The sequence below is a fragment of the Dendrobates tinctorius genome, unplaced genomic scaffold, assembly GCF_039654945.1.
Source record: "Dendrobates tinctorius isolate UK_male_01 unplaced genomic scaffold, ASM3965494v1 ptg000160l, whole genome shotgun sequence".
NCBI lineage: Eukaryota > Metazoa > Chordata > Amphibia > Anura > Dendrobatidae > Dendrobates > Dendrobates tinctorius.
In genome coordinates this window covers 2414845-2434194 of record NW_027361827.1, presented here as the reverse complement: position 1 = coordinate 2434194, position 19350 = coordinate 2414845, and positions in this window count along the sequence as shown.

The window sequence follows — 19350 nt, the reverse complement described above, 5'->3', positions numbered from 1 at the left end:
TTTGTTGGTAGTCTTCAGACTTTATATAGCCATGCACACGGTCAAGCAGTCCAGTGCCAGAGGCAGCAAAGCAACCCCAAAACATCAGGGAACCGCCGCCATGTTTGACTGTAGGGACTGTGTTCTTTTCTTTGAATGCCTCTTTTTTTCTCCTGTAAATTCTATGTTGATGCCTTTGCCCAAAAAGCTCTACTTTTGTCTCATCTGACCAGAGAACATTCTTCCAAAACGTTTTAGGCTTTTTCAGGTAAGTTTTGGCAAACTCCAGCCTGGCTTTTTTATGTCTCGGGGTAAGAAGTGGGGTCTTCCTGGGTCTCCTACCATACAGTCCCTTTTCATTCAGACGCCGACGGATAGCACGGGTTGACACTGTTGTACCCTCAGACTGCAGGGCAGCTTGAACTTGTTTGGATGTTAGTCGAGGATCTTTATCCAACATCCGCACAATCTTGTGTTGAAATCTCTTGTCAATTTTTCTTTTCCGTCCACATCTAGGGAGGCTAGCCACAGTGCCATGGGCTTTAAACTTCTTGATGACACTGCGCACGGTAGACACAGGAACATTCAGGTCTTTGGAGATGGACTTGTAGCCTTGAGATTGTTCATGCTTCCTCACAATTTGATTTCTCAAGTCCTCAGACAGTTCTTTGGTCTTCTTTCTTTTCTCCATGCTCAATGTGGTACACATAAGGACACAGGACAGAGGTTGAGTCAACTTTAATCCATGTCAACTGGCTGCAGGTGTGATTTAGTTATTGCCAACACCTGTTAGGTGCCAAAGGTAAGTTACAGGTGCTGTAAATTACACAAATTAGAGAAGCATCACATGATTTTTCGAACAGTGCGAATACTTTTGTCCACCCTCTTTTTTATGTTTGGTGTGGAATTATATCCAATTTGGCTTTAGGACAATTCTTTTTGTGTTTTTTCATTTAAGACAAATTAAATGAAGATAAAAATACCAAAGAATTTGTGTTTGCAATCATTTTCAGCAAGAAACTGAGTATTATCTGACAGAATTGCAGGGGTGTCAATACTTTTGGCCACAACTGTAGGGTCAGGAGGTGCCACCACAGGAACTACTGGTTCAACAAACCTCTTCAACAAGGACTTATGAAACACATTATGAATTTTAAATGTGACAGGAAGAGCCAACCGAAAAGAGACCGGATTAGTAATCTCCAAAATCTTGTAAGGTCCAATAAATCTAGGCTTAAACTTAGGAGAAGCCACCTTCATAGCGATATTTTTTGATGACAACCAAACCATATCACCCACGTTAAACTGGGGACCAACGGTCCCACGCCGGTTGGAAAACCGCTGGGCCTTTTCCTGGGAGAGAGACAACTTATCCACTACTTGGTACCAGATCTGGTGCATTCTCTCCACCACAGTGTCAACACCTGGGCAGGTAGAAGACTCCACCTGCCCTGAAGAAAATTGAGGGTGAAACCCAAAGTTACAAAAAAAAGGTGACATCAAAGTGGCAGAACTAGCTCTATTATTTAAAGCAAATTCGGCCAAGGGCAAAAATGAAAAGCAATCATCCTGATCAGCGGAAATAAAACATCTCAAATACGACTCCAAGGTCTGGTTTGTTCTCTCCGTCTGCCCATTGGTCTGAGGGTGAAAAGCAGAGGAGAAGAACAACTGATTTCCCAGTTTGGAACAGAAAGTCCTCCAAAATCTAGACACAAACTGAACTCCTCTGTCAGATACAATGTTCTCAGGAATCCCGTGCAAGCGAACCACCTGTTGCAAAAACAGGGGCACCAACTCAGAGGAAGATGGCAACTTAGGGAGTGATACAAGATGAACCATCTTAGAGAACCTATCACAAATCACCCAAATAACAGTCATTCTCTGAGAGACAGGCATATCAGAGATGAAATCCATTCAAATATGGGTCCATGGCCTCCTGGGAACCGGCAAAGGCATCAACAACCCACTAGAGCGAGAACAAGGTTTAGACCAGGAGCAAGTCCCACAGGACTGCACAAAATTCCTGACATCATGAGACAAGGCGGGCCACCAAAAAGACCGACTCACCAGATCTCTAGTACCAAAAATACCTGGATGACCAGCCAATGCAGAGCAATGAACTTCAGACATCACTCTCTTCTTCCACTGGTCAGGAACATACAACTTTCCACTGGGACAATGCTCAGGTTTGTCCTCCTGGAACTCTTCCAGAGCACGTCTCAAATCGGGCGAGATGGCAGAAAGTCAAATCATACATATATATCCCTTAAAAATGGTACTTTATTGTTTAAAAAACCACAAATGTGGTATACACCAGAAAAAGCGTGACTAAAGATGAAAAACAAAAATTAAAGTGTTCAAACAAACAAGCCCATACTAAGGTGACACCTTGGAATCCCTCGTAAAGACTAAGCTGTATCCTGCCTGTCCGCGGAGGTTGGCACCCTAGGGGGGAACGTTGTGGCGCCCCCGCTCAACGATGGCTGTCCCTAGGGGCCCTGATAAGCCCTACCGCCACTAGTGGTCCCTTCTACCCGATGCAAGATATGGGAACCCCTATCTCTAGACAGAGACCAAGCTGCTCTAAAGAGGACCCTGTGCCCCAAAGCAAAGAGGTTAAAATTAAATAGAACACATATGGCAATCGGTGGTCAGATTAGAGCAAGGGACATCATAATAGAAAAAACAGTTTGAGAATAGTGCCTCAATCTCATGTAGAAGATTTCTTAATATATAGAAAAGGCACTGACTCTAATAAGTCATAACACACAGAACGGATAAAGGCTATATCTCATTGCTGTATAAATACAGAAAAAATGCAGAACTGCCACAGCGATACTCATCTGCATTTTCTGCCACCTGCCAACAACCAGTTAACGCCTCAATGCGCCAATTGCCTCGACACCCATCCCCTGTTGCTCCAATCAGCTAACCGGACTCTCCAGCAGCGTCATGGTGACCAATCCGATGTCCTCAGACAGAAAGTCTCCCAGCATTCACCAATCAGCAGAGCTGAAACTGTTTGCCACGTCTGACATACACACAGCGTCACTGCTGGATCGCCAATCAAATGTCTTTGGATAAGCCATCTCACAGCGCTCTCAAAGCGCTGCGGCTTAGAATCGCTGTCCACTCCGAAGTATATCACCCACATGTAAAATACACTCTCCAAATAAATCCACAGTAAAGCGCTAGGTATGGCATATAGACCGATGCTCAGTAGTCTTAATATGTTTTTCTTTTTTCGGCATGATGATTAGCATGCAGGTACGCAAATGTAAATCGCATCATAACCTTCAGCGGTGTGAACAGGATGGGTGTCGAGGCAATTGGCGCGCAGAGACGCCATGCAACGTGAGTGGGCGGAGCTATTGCTCTGCGCGGCGGCTTTAAAGAGGGGAGTTGCACTGAGTATCGGTAAGCTATTTGCACCTTTATGGGACACAAGATATCGCAGCATCGGGCCTCCTGATGAGCCTAATAAGGCGAAACGCGTTGAGGCGTTAACTGGTTGTTTGCAGGTGGCAGAAAATGCAGATGAGTATCGCTGTGGCAGTTCTGCATTTTTTCTGTATTTATACAGCAATGGGATATAGCCTTTATCCGTTCTGTGTGTTATGACTTATTAGAGTCAGAGCCTTTTCTATATATTAAGAGATCTTCTACATGAGATTGAGGCACTATTCACAAACTGTTTTTTCTATTATGATGTCCCTTGCTCTAATCTGACCACCGATTGCCATATGTGTTCTATTTAATTTTAACCTCTTTGCTTTGGGACACAGGGTCCTCTTTAGAGCAGCTTGGTCTCTGTCTAGAGATAGGGGTTCCCATATTTTGCTTCGGGTAGAAGGGACCACTAGTGGCGGTAGGGCTTATCAGGGCCCCTAGGGACAGCCATCGTTGAGCGGGGGCGCCACAACGTTCCCCCCTAGGGTGCCAACCTCCGCGGACAGGCAGGATACAGCTTAGTCTTTACGAGGGATTCCAAGGTGTCACCTTAGTATGGGCTTGTTTGTTTGAACACTTTAATTTTTGTTTTTCATCTTTAGTCACGCTTTTTCTGGTGTATACCACATTTGTGGTTTTTTAAACAATAAAGTACCATTTTTAAGGGATATATATGTACGATTTGACTTTGAGAACCCTTACAACATTGTAATTGAGATGGCAGAAAGAACTACCCCTTCGCCTAAGATGGTAGCAGGCTTGGTCACCACAGGAGAATCAGCAAAGAAGCTCCTAGAGAGAGCATCAGCCTTGACATTCTTAGTGCCAGGAAGAAAAGAGACCGCAAAATCAAAATGTGTAAAAAACAAGGCCCACCTAGCCTGTCTAGGGTTCAAGCGTTTGGCCGACTCCAGGTAAATCAAATTCTTGTGGTCAGTGAGGACCACGACTTGATGTTTAGCTCCCTCCAACCAATGTCTCCACTCCTCAAATGCCCATTTCATGGCTAACAGTTCCCGATTCCCCACATCATAGTTACGTTCAGATGGAGAGAACTTTTGGGAAAAGAAAGCACAGGGATTCATTTTAGATGTTACAGGATCCTTTTGGGACAAAACAGCTCCTGCAGCAATCTCAGAAGCGTCCACCTCTACCTGGAACGGGAGTGAGACATCAGGTTGCCGCAAAACCGGGGCAGAAGTGAATCTTCGCTTCAGCTCCTGAAAGGAAGAAACAGCCTCCGGAGACCAATTCAACACATCAGCACCCTTCTTAGTCAGATCAGTCAATGGCTTGGCAATACTAGAACATTTTGCTATAAATTTCCGATAAAAATTAGCAAAACCCAAAAACTTCTGGAGGGCCTTCAAAGAAGTGGGCTGAACCCAATCATAAATGGCCTGTACCTTGGCCGGGTCCATTTCAATAGTTGACGGAGACAAAATAAATCCCAAAAAAGAAATCCTCTGTACCCCAAAAAGGCATTTCGATCCTTTGACATACAGGGAATTCTCCCTCAAGATCCGGAACACAGTCCGAACATGTTCCACATGAGAATCCCAATCCTTGGAGAAGATCAAAATATAATCCAGATAGATAATCAAAAGTTTATCCACAAAGTCTCGGAAAATATCGCTCATGAAGCACTGGAAGACAGAAGGGGCATTAGTGAGCCCAAAAGGCATCACCAGGTACTCAAAATGTCCCTCTGGAGTATTAAACTCCGTCTTCCATTCATCCCCATGCTTAATGCGGATAAGATTATACGCCCCCCTGAGGTCAAGCTTGGTAAACCAGCAAGCACCTTTAACTCTGGAGAATAGATCTGAAATCAGGGGTAATGGATACTGATATTTAATAGTAATTTTGTTGAGGGCACGATAATTAATACAAGGCCTTAATGAACCATCCTTTTTGGCCACGAAAAAAACCCAGCACCTAAGGGTGAAGAGCATGGTCTAATATGACCCTTCTCCAATGCCTCCTTAATATAGGATCGCTGTCAGAGACACCGCACTGCACTTGCTCATAGAGCCAGTGCGCGTGTCCTGAGTACAGAAGCAGTGCTGAAAGTTACCTGGGGAGCAGGGCAGCAGAGGTGACCATGCGTGCTTCAGGCTAATAGTGTCAGGGTCCAGTCAGCGCTGGAAAGTAAAGAGGCATAGGACCTGCGGACACTGAAAATGAGTAAGCTTGCATGGGACCTATGGTCATGTGACTGCAAGGGGGCGGGGCTTAGAGTCCTGTATTCAGATAGGACAGGACACCATACAACAACTCAGAGTCAGGCAAAACAGAGGTCACAGCAGTACGGGCAAACGAGGTACAGGAGGGACAAACAGACAGGTAGTCAGACAGAGCCAAAGGTCATACACAAGAGGGCGACGTGGTACCAAGTGGACGAGCAGAGAGGAGTCGGGTCACAAGCAGAGAGTCATACACGAGAGGTAGCGCAGTACAAGAGGGTCAGGCAGAACTCGTAACAGGGACAGAACCAAATCAAAACCACACAAGCAGACAAGATATCAGGCACAAGGCACACGTATACAAGAGGTCACTTAACTCAGCCGAGGGCAGGAGTATAACTGACACCGGACCCAGGTCCAGTGAGCACTAAATAGCCTCCTGCTGCCAGAGAGAGGCAGCACAATTAACCCATAGTATAACCAGGACGGGTCAAAGCGAAATCCCGTCCTGGATCATGACAGTACCCTCCTCTCAATGGCAGGCCACCGGACCCCCAGGTCTCTCAGGGTACTTGGCGTGAAAGGCTTGGATCAACCGATCCGCATGAACTGATCGAGCAGGAACCCACAAGCGATCCTCAGGACCGTAGCCCTTCCAATGTATCAGATATTGAAGGGCGCGACGGACCAACCTGGAGTCGACAATTCGTTCCACCTCGTACTCAGCCTGCCCATCTACCAGAACCGGTGTCGGGGAAGATGATGATCCCTCCCCACCGGACCTCACAGGTTTCAAAAGGGCCTTATGGAAAACATTAGGGATCCTTAGAGATGGCGGAAGACTCAACCGAAAAGCCACCGGGTTAACTGCTTCGGTAATTACATAGGGACCTATAAACTTGGGTCCAAGCTTCGCAGAGGGGACCTTGAGCCTTATATTTTTGGTGGATAACCATACCTTATCTCCGACCTGAAACACTGGACCCACGGATCATTTTTTGTCCGCAAAAAATTGAAATTTGTCCTGGGCCTTCGTAATGTTATTCTGGACCTCCCGCCATACCTCCCCCAACCGCTGGATCGTCTCGTCCGCCCCAGGACACCCAGAATTCAAGCGGGAAAATTCTCCAAAATGAGGATGAAACCCATAATTGCAAAAAAAAGGAGATGTACCCGTAGACTGGTTAGTGCAGTTGTTAAATGCAAACTCAGCCAATGGTAACACAGAACACCAATCATCCTGTCGGGCTGAGGTCAAACAACGCAGAATTTGCTCCAGAGACTGATTGGTCCGCTCAGTCTGCCCATTAGTCTCTGGATGGTAGGCGGATGAAAAGGACAGACCAATACCCAACCTCCTACAAAAGGCTCTCCAAAATCTGGACACAAATTGCACTCCCCTATCAGACACCACATTCAGGGGTACCCCATGCAACCGCACCACATGCTCCACAAACAATCTGGACAATGTTTCCGCATTAGGTAGAGCTGCCAAAGGTACAAAATGTGCCTGCTTACTAAACCTGTCCACTACGACCCAGACCACGGTATTATCCTTGGAAGGGGGAAGGTTGGTGATGAAATCCATGGACAGATGAGTCCATGGTCTCTCAGGAATTGGCAGTGGTACCAATTCCCCAGCCGGCCGGTTATGGGGAGTTTTCGCACGGGCACAAACCTCACATGCAGACACATACTCCCCAACATCAGAGGCTAAAGAAGACCACCAGAATATTCTAGCAATGGCCTTCCGGGTTGCTGAGATCCCTGGAGGTCCACCCAGAACTGAGTCATGGAACTCCTGGAGGACCTTGAGACGAAACTGAGCTGGCACAAAAAGTTTATCCACCGGCTTAGCTGGAGGTGCAAGAGCCTGGGCTTCTCGAATCTCCCGTTCCAACACATTAGAAACCTCTGCCACCACCACCCCAGGCTGAAGAATGGAGGATGGAGGTTCCGGGGGGGACACCGGATCAAGACTGCGTGACAACGCATCCGCTCTGATATTCTTGGATCCTGGCCGAAAAGTGATCGAGAAGTTGAATCGGGAAAAAAAAAGTGACCATCTAGCCTGTCTGGGAGTCAACCTTTTAGCTGACTCAATGTAAGCTAGGTTTTTGTGGTCCGTGATTACCGTTATATGATGAACAGCCCCCTCCAAAAAATGCCTCCATTCTGCAAAAGCCAATTTTACGGCCGGAAGTTCCCGATTCCCCACATCATAGTTTCTCTCCGCAGGGGAGAACTTCTTTGAGAAAAAGGCGCAAGGTCTTAAATTGGTCAAAGTGGTGGGTCCCTGGGACAATACCGCCCCCACCCCCACCTCTGAGGCGTCTACCTCAACAATAAATGGTTCAGAGGGGTCCGGTTGGATAAGAACCGGGGCTGACATGAAACATTTTTTCAAAAACTGAAGTGCCGCTACCACTGCGGTTGACCAATTCTTGATATCGGCCCCCTTTTGAGTCATGTCTGTCAGGGGTTTAACCACCTGTGAAAACCCCCTTATAAATTTCCGATAATAATTAGCGAACCCTAGGAACCGTTGCAGACCCTTCAAATCACACGGTTGAACCCACTCAAGGATGGCCTGCACCTTATTAGGATCCATGCGATACCCTTCAGCAGACACGATGAACCCCAGAAAGGACAGTTCCTGAACAAAAAATAAACATTTTTCAAGTTTAGCAAACAGACAGATCTCCCTGAGCCTTTGGAGAACTGCCCGAACAAGTCCAATGTGAGTCTGTTTATCAGGCGAGTAGATTAAAATGTCATCCAAATACACCACCATAAAACGTCCAATCAAATCGGAGAACACATGATTTATGAAATTTTGGAAGACCGCTGGAGCGTTGGTCAGGCCGAAGGGCATGACCAAATTTTCAAACAACCCTTCAGTAGTGAGAAAAGCGGTCTTCCATTCATCTCCGTCCCGGACTCGGATAAGGTTATACGCTCCCCGTAGATCTAATTTCGAAAACCACTTAGCTCCGGACAACGGATTGTATAAATCAGGAATAAGTGGAAGGGGATAAGTATTCCTCACAGTTATTTTATTTAACTCACGAAAATCGAGGCATGGGCGCAAACCACCGTCTTTTTTTTTTTACAAAAAAGAACCCTGCCGCCACAGGAGAAACAGAAGGACGAATATGTCCCTTACGGAGGCTCTCGGAAATATATTCCTTCATCGCAGCCCGTTCCGGACCCGAGAGGTTATACAGGCGGGCTTTGGGCAATTTAGCACCTGGAACCAGGTCAATGGCACAATCAAATGGGCGGTGTGGTGGTAAAACCTCAGCCTCTTTTTCGGAGAAAACGTCAGTATAATCTATCAGGCACTCCGGAATGCCTTCTAGACCCACGGACGACACAGACACAGAAACAAGACATTTCTTAGAGCAATAGGGACCCCATTTAACAATATCCCGAGATTCCCAATTGATCACAGGATTATGCAGCTGTAACCAGGGGAACCCCAACAACAGTCCCGCAGGCAGGTTGTTCATTACAAAACATGAAATACGTTCCTGATGTAAGGAACTCACTTTAAGGAGAAACTCTTCAGTACAAAACATAATGTCATTCTTAACCAGTGGTGTTTTGTCAATAGCAACAAGGTGAATCGGAGTCTCCAACCAAACTGTCCCTAACTTACACCTGGCCACCAAGTCAGAGTCAATAAAGTTCAATGATGAACCGCAATCCACGAAGGCAGAAGTGGATGTGGAGACACCCCCACAACAAAGTTCCACTTGAAATGACATTTTAGAAAATGCAGAAAAGGGTACCTGAGAGCCTGGGTGACCTCCACGATAATCACCCGGGCTCAGTCGCTTGTTGGTTAGTGGCCGGGAGGGGCAATCCTTTTTCCCATGTCCAGACTCGCCACTGTGAACACAGCATTTTCTCACGTGCCGTTGTCTCCTTTCTTCCTCCTTAAGGTTGATGGTTCCCATCTCCGTGATTTTCAATGAAGAACTGGCTCTCCTTCCTTGGGAGCATAATGATGTCTCGGTTTGTATCACTCCCCTTGCCCGTAACCTGCGATCCATTCGGACGGCCTGTGTCATAGCTTCCTCCAGGGCATCAGGTGGGAGGTGGAGAGCCAAGGCGTCTTTCAGATGCTCAGACAGGCCTCTATGGAACAACCCCCGGAGAGCGGCGTCGTTCCAGCAGACCTCAGCAGCCCAGCGTCTGAACTCTGAGCAAAACCACTAGGCTGAGTGTTTCCCCTGGCAAACATTCATCAGCCTGTCCTCAGCCATACGCACCCGATCAGGCTCATCATAAATATGTCCCAGGGCCTCAAAAAATGCATCCACAGTCATACGCTCAGGGGCCGTGGTAGGAAGGGAGAAAGCCCTGGCTTGGGGGGCTCCCCTTAACAGAGACATAATGACCCCCACTCTCTGACTTTCATCCCCAGAAGAGTGTGGTCTTAAGGAAAAAAAAAGCTTACAGCCCTCCTTGAAAACTCTGAAGTCATTTTTATCTCCAGAAAAGGTATCTGGTAACTTCACTGGAGACTCAGGGGAAATTAATGTAACATCCCGAGCCCCCAATGAAAGAACCCCCTGCACAGTGTCAGCGATCAGCTGCTGAGACTGAGCCAGGACTCTTTGTTCTCCAAAGAGTTTCTGAGACATCTGCGTCAGATGCTTAACCTGCTCAGAAAGAGCATGCATAGGATCCATCACACACACAGGTGAATGGGAGCAGAGAAAAAAAAATGGTATCGGTCAGTTATAATGTCAGAGACACCACACTGCACTTGCTCATAGAGCCAGTGTGCGTGTCCTGAGTACAGAAGCAGTGCTGAAAGTTACCTGGGGAGCAGGGCAGCAGAGGTGACCATGCGTGCTTCAGGCTAATAGTGTCAGGGTCCAGTCAGTGCTGGAAAGTAAAGAGGCATAGGACCTGCGGACACTGAAAATGAGTAAGCTTGCACGGGACCTATGGTCATGTGACTGCAAGGGGGCGGGGCTTAGCGTCCTGTATTCAGATAGGACAGGACACCATACAACAACTCAGAGTCAGGCAAAACAGAGGTCACAGCAGTACGGGCAAACGAGGTACAGGAGGGACAAACAGACGGGTAGTCAAACAGAGCCAAAGGTCATACACAAGAGGGCGACGTGGTACCAAGTGGACGAGCAGAGAGGAGTCGGGTCACAAGCAGAGAGTCATACACGAGAGGTAGCGCAGTACAAGAGGGTCAGGCAGAACTCGTAACAGGGACAGAACCAAATCAAAACCACACAAGCAAGCAAGATATCAGGCATAAGGCACACGTATACAAGAGGTCACTTAACTCAGCCGAGGGCAGGAGTATAGCTGACACCGGACCCAGGTCCAGTGAGCACTAAATAGCCTCCTGCTGCCAGATAAAGGCAGCACAATTAACCCATAGTATAACCAGGACGGGTCAAAGCGAAATCCCGTCCTGGATCATGACAATCGCATAGCCTCGTGCTCGGGTACAGATAAATTGAAGAGCCGACCCTTGGGAAATTTACACCCCGGGCTCAGTTCAATTGCACAGTCATAACTCCTATGAGGAGGCAAAGACGCAGACTCATTCTCACTAAATACATCATAAAAGTCCGCCAAATAATCAGGAACATCATGCGACTGAGGAGAGGTGGAAAAAAACGGAGCCTCACTAAGGGCACACCGACAACCCCAACTCACCACAGACAAAGATTTCCAATCCAAAACTGGATTATGAATTTGCAACCAGGGAAACCCCAGAACAATGGTATCATCCAAATTATGCAACACCAAAAATCTGCATTTTTCTTGATGGTCTGGGGCGACCCGCATTACCACCTGGGTCCAAAACTGAGGTTTATTTTTTGCCAAAGGAGTAGCATCAATCCCCCTCAAAGGGATAGGCGTCCGCAGAGGTGTCATAGGAAATCCACAACGTTTAGCAAAATCCAAGTCCATTAGGTTCAGGGCTGCTCCCGAATCCACAAAAGCCTTGGCGGAAAATGTGGACAGGGAGCAGATCAGAGTAATTGCCAGAAGAAACTTAGGTTGAACACAACCCACAGAAAACGTGTGTGCAAAACATTTCTCTCGTTTAGGACAGACAGAAATAATATGCGAGGCATCCCCACAAAAAAAACACAGCTTATTATGCTTTCTGAACTCCTGACGTTGCTCCCTGGACAAAACTCTATCACATTGCATAGGTTCAGACATTTGTTCAACAGGTGGCAACACCTCTCGTGCAGTCCTGCGTTCACGTAAACGCCGATCAACCTGAATGGCTAATGACATAGAATCGTCAAGACCAGAGGGAACAGGAAATCCCACCATAGTATCTTTTACGGCTTCTGACAAACCCTTCCGAAAGAGAGCTGCCAAGGCATTATCATTCAAGGTAGTGAGGACCGCCCACTTTCGGAATTTTTGACAGTACAATTCTGCAGAATCTCGACCCTGGCTCAATGCCAACAGGGTCTTTTCAGCCTGATCAGTAGCATTAGGTTCACCATACAACAACCCCAAGGCTTGAAAAAATGCGTTCACATTAGTCAGACTAGGATCATCTGGTTTCAAAGAAAACGCCCAATCCTGGGGATCGCCACGCAGCAAAGAGATGACAATTTTAACCTGCTGCGCGGAGCTCCCTGACGAATTAGGCTTCAAGGCAAAAAATAATTTACAATTATTTTTGAAATTCAAAAATTTAGACCGATCCCCAAAAAACACATCAGGAGTAGGGATCTTTGGTTCAGCAGCATGTGAATGAGCAAGGTAGGCGGAGATTCACCGCACTTCCACAGCGAGCTGCTCCACACGATCAGACAATTGCTTTATCTCCATTGAGAGAAAAAAAATTCCCCCTACGGCCTAAAAATATACACACCTTTTTTTTTTTTTTTTTTTTTTTTTACAATTCTTTCCTACTATCGAGTACCCTAGTATCTGCGGTATGGCTGGTGATTCTGTTATGAATGAGTCACCGTAGGAGGCAAAAACAGAAATACTAGCTAAGTCCAGAAAACCAGAGAAGTTGGCAGCTATCGGATTGCAGACCCCTGAACCTATCAACAACAACTAGCAGTAGCCGTGGGGGGTTCCTACGGTGCCCTAGACCCCTCGATCACAGCTGGAGAACTACATAGCCTAAAGACAGAAAGGGAAATCTAAACTGCCCCAGAGCAGACCCCAAAGCAATAGGCAGCCCCCAACATACAGTGGGGAAAAAAAGTATTTAGTCAGTCAGCAATAGTGCAAGTTCCACCACTTAAAAAGATGAGAGGCGTCTGTAATTTACATCATAGGTAGACCTCAACTATGGGAGACAAACTGAGAAAAAAAAATCCAGAAAATCACATTGTCTGTTTTTTTTTCATTTTATTTGCATATTATGGTGGAAAATAAGTATTTGGTCAGAAACAAGCAATCAAGATTTCTGGCTCTCACAGACCTGTAACTTCTTCTTTAAGAGTCTCCTCTTTCCTCCACTCATTACCTGTGGTAATGGCACCTGTTTAAACTTGTTATCAGTATAAAAAGACACCTGTGCACACCCTCAAACAGTCTGACTCCAAACTCCACTATGGTGAAGACCAAAGAGCTGTCAAAGGACACCAGAAACAAAATTGTAGCCCTGCACCAGGCTGGGAAGACTGAATCTGCAATAGCCAACCAGCTTGGAGTGAAAAAATCAACTGTGGGAGCAATAATTAGAAAATGGAAGACATACAAGACCACTGATAATCTCCCTCGATCTGGTGCTCCACGCAAAATCCCACCCCGTGGGGTCAGAATGATCACAAGAACGGTGAGCAAAAATCCCAGAACCACGCGGGGGGACCTAGTGAATGAACTGCAGAGAGCTGGGACCAATGTAACAAGGCCTACCATAAGTAACACACTACGCCACCATGGACTCAGATCCTGCAGTGCCAGACGTGTCCCACTGCTTAAGCCTGTACATGTCCGGGCCCGTCTGAAGTTTGCTAGAGAGCATTTGGATGATCCAGAGGAGTTTTGGGAGAATGTCTTATGGTCTGATGAAACCAAACTGGAACTGTTTGGTAGAAACACAACTTGTCGTGTTTGGAGGAAAAAGAATACTGAGTTGCATCCATCAAACACCATACCTACTGTAAAGCATGGTGGTGGAAACATCATGCTTTGGGGCTGCTTCTCTGCAAAGGGGCCAGGACGACTGATCCGGGTACATGAAAGAATGAATGGGGCCATGTATCGTGAGATTTTGAGTGCAAACCTCCTTCCATCAGCAAGGGCATTGAAGATGAAATGTGGCTAGGTCTTTCAACATGACAATGATCCAAAGCACACCGCCAGGGCAACGAAGGAGTGGCTTCGTAAGAAGCATTTCAAGGTCCTGGAGTGGCCTAGCCAGTCTCCAGATCTCAACCCTATAGAAAACCTTTGGAGGGAGTTGAAAGTCTGTGTTGCCAAGCGAAAAGCCAAAAACATCACTGCTCTAGAGGAGATCTGCATGGAGGAATGGGCCAACATACCAACAACAGTGTGTGGCAACCTTGTGAAGACTTACAGAAAACGTTTGACCTCTGTCATTGCCAACAAAGGATATATCACAAAGTATTGAGATGAAATTTTGTTTCTGACCAAATACTTATTTTCCACCATAATATGCAAATAAAATGAAAAAAAAACAGACAATGTGATTTTCTGGATTTTTTTTTCTCAGTTTGTCTCCCATAGTTGAGGTCTACCTATGATGTAAATTACAGACGCTTCTCATCTTTTTAAGTGGTGGAACTTGCACTATTGCTGACTGACTAAATACTTTTTTCCCCACTGTATAATGACGGTGAAGCAAGATGAAAAAACACTCACACAGATAGAAAGATAGGCTGAGCAAATGATGGGGCCCAAGCTAACTAGTTAGGACAGGATAGAAAAGCTGCTGTCTGTAATCCGCCAAAACCCTATCAAAACAAGAGCCAACGGCTGATAGGGAAAAAAGCCCTGAAGATGCTAGGCTTCAAAAAGACTATATCAGTACTCAGGTATTTTCTGAAGACAGAGCAAAAAGGAATTCAGCTCACCCCTGCAGGGAATGGCAGAAATCAAGGAAAACAATGCAAAACAAAACCAAAACACAAATGCAAAAAGTAGAGCAGAAAAACTTAGCTTTTGAGGAGCAGGAATCAGACTGGTCTCCTAGAATCCCTCAGAGAGATCACCAGTAAGGCAGAAGGGCGTCGGCTGCCTTATATCCAGTCAGTAATTCCCTTCACCTAGTCATCATCATCCTGCCCAGGTGCTTGGTAATCAGCCTCACTACCTTCCTTCACCAGAAGAGGGAGTTCATCAGACCTCAATGGTGAAGGGGAAAATGAACTCACAACACTAGACATCATGCCGCAATTTAAAGAAATTTTGGAACAAATTAAAAATAAAGTAATTGAGATCTATCGGTCTGGAAAAGGTTATAAAGCTAATTCTAAAGCTTTGTGGCTCCAGCAAACCACAGTGACACCCATTATCCACAAATGGCATAAACATTTAACAGTGATGAACCTACCCAGGAGTGGCTGGCCAACCAAAATTACCCCAAGAGAACAGTGACGACTCATCTAAGAGGTCACAAAAGACACTACAACATAAAAAAACCTGCAGGCCTTACTTGCCTCAGTTAAGGTCAGTGTTCATGACTTCACAATAAGAAAGAAACTGGGCAAAAATGGCCTGCATGGCAGAGTTCCAAGACAAAAACCACTACTGAGCAACAAGGACATAAGGCTTGTCTCAGTTTTGCCAGAAAACATATTGATGATCCCCAAGACTTTTGGGAGACTACTCTGTCTACTGATGAGACAAAAGTTGAACTTTTTGGAAGATGTATGTCCCATAACATCTGGAGTAAAAGTAATATAGCATTTCAGAAAAGGAACATCATACCAACAGGAAAATATGGTGATTGTAGTGTGATGGTCTGGGGCTGTTTTGCCGCTTCAGGACCTGGAAGTATTGCTGTGAAAAATGGAACCATGAATTCTGCTGTCTACCAAAAAATCCTGAAGCAAGATGTCTGGCCATCTGTTCGTGATCGTGACCTGACGCTGAAGCGCATTTGGGTTATGCAGCAGGACAATGGTCCAAAACACACTAGCAAGACCACCTCTGAATGGCTTAGGAAAAACAAAATTAAGACTTTGGAGTGGCCTAGTCAAAGTCCTGACCGTAATCCGATTGAGATGCTGTGGCATGACCTTAAAAAGGTGGGTCATGCTTATGTGTCTGAATTACAACAATTCTGCAAAGATGAGTGGCTCAAAATTCCTCCAGAGCATTGTAAAAGACTTATTGCAAAATATTACAAATGCTTGATTGCAATTGTTGCTGCTAAGGGTGACCCAACTAGTTATTAGATTTAGGGGCTATCACTTTTTCACACAGGTCCCTGTAGGTTTGGATTTCTATTTCCCTTAATAACAAAGACCTTCATTTAAAAATTGCATTTTGCGTTTACTAGTGTTATCTTTGTCTAATATTTAAATCTGTTTGCTGATCTGAAACATTTAAGGGTGACAAAGATGCTAAAAAAATTGGAAATCAGGAAGATTTATGTATGTCCCCCATCCTGGTTTATATGTCTCAGATCCTGATGTACAGTGGGGCAAAAAAGTATTTAGTCAGTCAGCAATAGTGCAAGTTCCACCACTTAAAAAGATGAGAGGCGTCTGTAATTTACATCATAGGTAGACCTCAACTATAGGAGACAAACTGAGAAAAAAAAATCCAGAAAATCACATTGTCTGTTTTTTTTCATTTTATTTGCATATTATGGTGGAAAATAAGTATTTGGTCAGAAACAAGCTATCAAGATTTCTGGCTCTCACAGACCTGTAACTTCTTCTTTAAGAGTCTCCTCTTTCCTCCACTCATTACCTGTAGTAATGGCACCTGTTTAAACTTGTTATCAGTATAAAAAGACACCTGTGCACACCCTCAAACAGTCTGACTCCAAACTCCACTATGGTGAAGACCAAAGAGCTGTCAAAGGACACCAGAAACAAAATTGTAGCCCTGCACCAGGCTGGGAAGACGGAATCTGCAATAGCCAACCAGCTTGGAGTGAAGAAATCAACTGTGGGAGCAATAATTAGAAAATGGAAGACATACAAGACCACTGATAATCTCCCTCGATCTGGTGCTCCACGCAAAATCCCACCCCATGGGGTCAGAATGATCACAAGAACGGTGAGCAAAAATCCCAGAACCACGCGGGGGACCTAGTGAATGAACTGCAGAGAGCTGGTACCAATGTAACAAGGCCTACCATAAGTGACACACTACGCCACCATGGACTCAGATCCTGCAGTGCCAGACGTGTCCCACTGCTTAAGCCTGTACATGTCCGGGCCTGTCTGAAGTTTGCCAGAGAGCATTTGGATGATCCAGAGGAGTTTTGGGAGAATGTCCTATGGTCTGATGAAAGCAAACTGGAACTGTTTGGTAGAAACACAACTTGTCGTGTTTGGAGGAAAAAGAATACTGAGTTGCATCCATCAAACACCATACCTACTGTAAAGCATGGTGGTGGAAACATCATGCTTTGGGGCTGTTTCTCTGCAAAGGGGCCAGGACGACTGATCCGGGTACATGAAAGAATGAATGGGGCCATGTATCGTGAGATTTTGAGTGCAAACCTCCTTCCATCAGCAAGGGCATTGAAGATGAAACGTGGCTGGGTCTTTCAACATGACAATGATCCAAAGCACACCACCAGGGCAACGAAGGAGTGGCTTCGTAAGAAGCATTTCAAGGTCCTGGAGTGGCCTAGCCAGTCTCCAGATCTCAACCCTATAGAAAACCTTTGGAGGGAGTTGAAAGTCCGTGTTGCCAAGCGAAAAGCCGAAAACATCACTGCTCTAGAGGAGATCTGCATGGAGGAATGGGCCAACATACCAACAACAGTGTGTGGCAACCTTGTGAAGACTTACAGAAAACGTTTGACCTCTGTCATTGCCAACAAAGGATATATCACAAAGTATTGAGATGAAATTTTGTTTCTGACCAAATACTTATTTTCCACCATAATATGCAAATAAAATGAAAAAAAACCAGACAATGTGATTTTCTGGATTTTTTTTTCTCAGTTTGTCTCCCATAGTTGAGGTCTACCTATGATGTAAATTACAGACGCCTCTCATCTTTTTAAGTGGTGGAACTTGCACTATTGCTGACTGACTAAATACTTTTTTGCCCCACTGTATATATCTCCCATCCTGTTCTGCCTCTGTTCTTTAACGCATTAAAAAATAAACCATTCTGCTCACCACAATTCATTGTCATCTGAAGTCATCAGCTGACTTCAGAGTGATGTCACTGCCATGCAATGCACCGTAAGCGACTTGAATCCCTACATCAGCTGTCCGCCTCTGATTGGCATGCGGCGTGTTTTGCCTTGCGGGATTCCTGTGTCACAATGCAATTCAGCTGAATTTACGTCTGAGGATGCAAATCCAGATGAAACATACACAGGCATCGGCAGGTTCCCCTCTTGTCCCCATGGCCTGTCGCAGACACATTCTCTGTGACCATGATACTTACACCCCCGCTTGGTGCTTACCCATAACTGCAGTGAACGCTGTAACTTATGTCTTATTATATCAAGCAATCTGTCAGAGGGGAGATTAATGAGAAGAATAATGCTTTTTTGCCCTTCATCTTGACTCTTCCTGATGCAAACTGCTGCTAGGAACCAAATGCCAAATACAGGCTTGGCGGCAGTAATGATGAAAGTGAATAGACCCTTAGTCCCAGGAACTCGGTGGCCGGGAGAGCTGTAGTGCCTGAGAAACTTTGGAAGTTATGGAATGCTAAGGTAATGCCATGGATTTCTCATTCTTAATCCACATAGCTGGTTATCTTTCAGGCATAGTTTCAACTATTTTCTGCCAGTCAAATATGGTGAAATTAGTGGCAGAGGCTCTTTGCAAAGCCTCCAGTTCATATGTCAGTACAGCTTTATTATCATATGTCATATTATATATCATATGTCAGTACAGCTGTATTATTAGTTGTTGAAAACTACAGATAGATTTATTTAAGACGCTTGAATCGAGTGTGTACAGTCTGTTGCAAATAACCATATAAGTGGAAATGCCAAAGATCTTCACCAGTCTATTGTGTCATTTGACTCTGCAAATATTTCTTAAAATAATCAAGAAAATAAACATTCTGAATTGGCTCTGGGTTTCAGAATGTTGTGTGAAATAAACATTACAAAGATTATGTCATTGTAAATTTTTACAAACTGAGTCTTAATAAGAGAATGATAAATAATTTTAAACATTGCTGCTAGGAAAATTAATACATTTATGTATGTATGCTATAGCGCGTACAATAAATACAATAAATAAAACGCATGTGTCGTTTTCTTTTCTATTGGAAAGTAGATAAAGTAAGACCTCTAGTGGTTAAAGAGAAATTAATAAATTACACTCCTCAACAATGACATTGCAACAAGAAGGAAAAGTTATGGAATTATGGAAATCTCAGGATTTATAGACATGTTAATAATATGCAAATGATTTAAAAATGGAAGCAAAATTTTCAAAACATCTCGATTTAGTCAGTAACAAGTATGAGCATCATGCGTAGAAATGCATGCACTTACACATCTTGGCACTTAATGAGGTTATTAATGGTTGTCTTAGGAGTGTTCTGCCATGCCGAAATTATCAAGATCCAATGTTGGCGGCAC